The sequence below is a fragment of the Lathyrus oleraceus genome, chromosome 5 (assembly GCF_024323335.1).
Source record: "Lathyrus oleraceus cultivar Zhongwan6 chromosome 5, CAAS_Psat_ZW6_1.0, whole genome shotgun sequence".
Classification (NCBI taxonomy): domain Eukaryota; kingdom Viridiplantae; phylum Streptophyta; class Magnoliopsida; order Fabales; family Fabaceae; genus Lathyrus; species Lathyrus oleraceus.
The window spans coordinates 440,997,178-441,000,310 of NC_066583.1; positions in this window are offsets into that span (position 1 = coordinate 440,997,178).

Genomic DNA, 3,133 nt, shown 5'->3' on the forward strand with positions numbered 1-3,133 from the left:
ATCAACCCTTTGCTGATAGCTCTCTGCTCTAGCCTTGGTATCCTGTTCAAAAATCCTGCAACAGTCAACCAAATCAGAAAACACTCTGATCCGCTGATACCCAATAGCCTGCTTGATCTCGGGACGTAACCCATTCTCAAACTTCACACACTTGGAAAATTCTCCAGTAGCCTCGTTATAGGGAGTATAATACTTTGACAGCTCTGTGAACTTAGCAGCATACTCAGTAACAGACCGGTTACCCTGCTTCAATTCCAAGAACTCTATCTTTTTCTTTCCTCTGACATCCTCTGGAAAGTACTTCCTCAGGAATCTCTCTCTGAACACCGCCCAAGTGATCTCAGCATTCCCAGCAGATTCCAACTCAGTGCGGGTAGCAACCCACCAATCATCTGCTTCTTCTGACAGCATATGCGTACCGAACCTGACCTTATGTTTATCGGCACACTCAGTCACTCGGAAGATCCTCTCTATCTCCTTCAACCACTTCTGAGCACCATCTGGATCGTATGCTCCCTTGAACATTGGAGGATTGTTCTTCTGGAACTCACTCAGTTGACGAGCAGCTCCCATTCCCACAACATTCGGATTCCCTCCAAGTACTCCAGCTAGCATACCCAGAGCCTCAGCAATCGCAGCATCATCTCTGCCTCTTCCAGCCATCTCTATTCTGAAAACCCAACAAACTAAAACAATAAGTACTGATAGGGTTACTCAACACCTATCCCGTACAGGGGAAACAGAATAATTACGACTCGACTCGACCGACTATGCTCTGATACCACTAATGTAACACCCTTTTAAAATACCCCAAAATATTTAATTAAAATAGCAGTATATCATCAGAGTAATTATGCCATTTAAGGGTGTCACACAATATTCCACACCATTCAACAATATAACGGTCATGCTCTTTTATTAATTCAAAACATAAACATTTGCATAAAACGCAGCGGATATAAATTTCATCAATCATGTAAAACATTACATGTAAAATGGTTCACAACCAACAATAAAACATTTAAAACAAGTTAAAACATCCCATCCCGATGTTACATCTATCAGAGCACGACCCACTAAGGAGACTACACTAGACTCCACGCATTAACTTCTACTCAACTCATTGCTCGTTACCTGAAAATAGTTGTAAGGGTGAGTTCCTCAATCAATATAATAAGCATTATAAAACATCATGTCATGTTAAGTAATTTAACACATTAATCACCCTAATCACATAACACATTCAGTAACGGTACATCAACTCAAACATCATATTCAATACCAATGCAAATCATACTCATACTCAACATCAACACAATTACACGTACAATATTGGAATACATCCATTCATATTATACGCCATACATATATTATGCAATGAGACTCCATGCATGCGGTACCGACTATTCGTGAACATATAGTTCAACTTCACCGACCAAATCCAGGTACGGCTACCAAGCTCACTAGTCCCACTCATTTGAGACCTAGTGACTCACATCACTAATTCCTCACCATGGGAATTAGCTACCACCCCAAGGGCCATGCTATGCACGCTAATCACCTAGCATGCAAACATCAACAACAGTCCAAAGTGACTAACATCACTAATTCCTCACCATGGGAATTAGCTACCACCATAAAGGCCACAATATGCATGCTAATTCACCTAGCAATGCAACATCATCAACAACAATCTACAATGGACCTATGCTCACACTCTAAGCCATAAAACAGTCCATACATAATTTCAGACATGATAACTACATTCACAACATTATGCATATCATCATACATCATCAACATTTTCACTACATAATCATACCATGTCATACCACATACTCAATCACAGCATTAGCACACTCTACTAATGCCTATACTACTCAAAACAACGGGAAATGATCCCTAATATATCATACATCAGCTGAATTACGTTACTCAGCTGAACAGCTAAAAACTGCACAACAACAACTCAGGAAAATCACAATCCTGCCCATACGCGTATTGCCTATTCCCATACGCGTATGGCCCATTTCCTGGCCAAGCCCATACGCGTAACACCATCTCATACGCGTATGCTACGCGTATCACTTCCCCATACGCGTACCAACAGAGACCAAACCACGTTCAAAACCTCATATTCCTCATCCATACGCGTATTGCCTAGTGCCATACGCGTACCAGGCCATCTCATACGCGTATTGCCTAGTGCCATACGCGTATGACCAGAAACCAGATTTCCCAGATCTGCTATGGCTTTCTCTGCTACGAGATCTATCCAATTCCAACCTTCTACAATCCAATTTTACACACAATTCATTCATATCATCTAATACGAATCATACACTTTCGATTTCACAAATTGCTAACCTTTCTATCTCTAATCCCTACGAATACCCCACAATCATAATCCAATTTCGTTCATACAACAGTTCACAATTTCATCATACATCATTCAAATCAGAGGTAACTCAATGGTTTATCACTACCCATTACATATTATCCCATAATACCCATTAATCGATGATAAACCCCCCCTTACCTGAGTTAATCCGGCGAATCCTGCAGCTTCAAGTTCTTCCTCTCTTCAACCCTTGTTCTCTGGCTCTCTTTGCCCTTTTCCACTTTTCTGTCCCTTTTTCCTTTTCACGTGAAAAATAACCTTTTTACTAAATGGGACCTTTTCTAAATTCCAACTTTTATTCCAATAAAATAATAACCCAATAATAATAATAATTCCAATAATAATATTCCAATTATTTAATTAAATTAATAAATATATTATTAACTTAAATTAAATAATTATCTTGTTTTATCGGGGTGTTACAACTCTCCCCCACTAAAAGAGTTTTCGTCCTCGAAAACATACCTCAAGCGAATAACTCCGGATAAGACTCCTTCATCTGACTCTCAAGTTCCCAAGTCACATTGCCACCTGCTGGTCCTCCCCAAGCTACCTTCACCAAGGCAATCTCTTTACCCCGCAACTGCTTCAACTCTCGATCCTCAATCCTCATAGGTGATGTTTCAACAGTCAGGTTATCTCTCACCTGGACATCATCTACTTGGACCACATGCGACGGATCAGGAATGTACCTCCTCAACTGAGACACATGAAAAACCTCATGCAAATTCG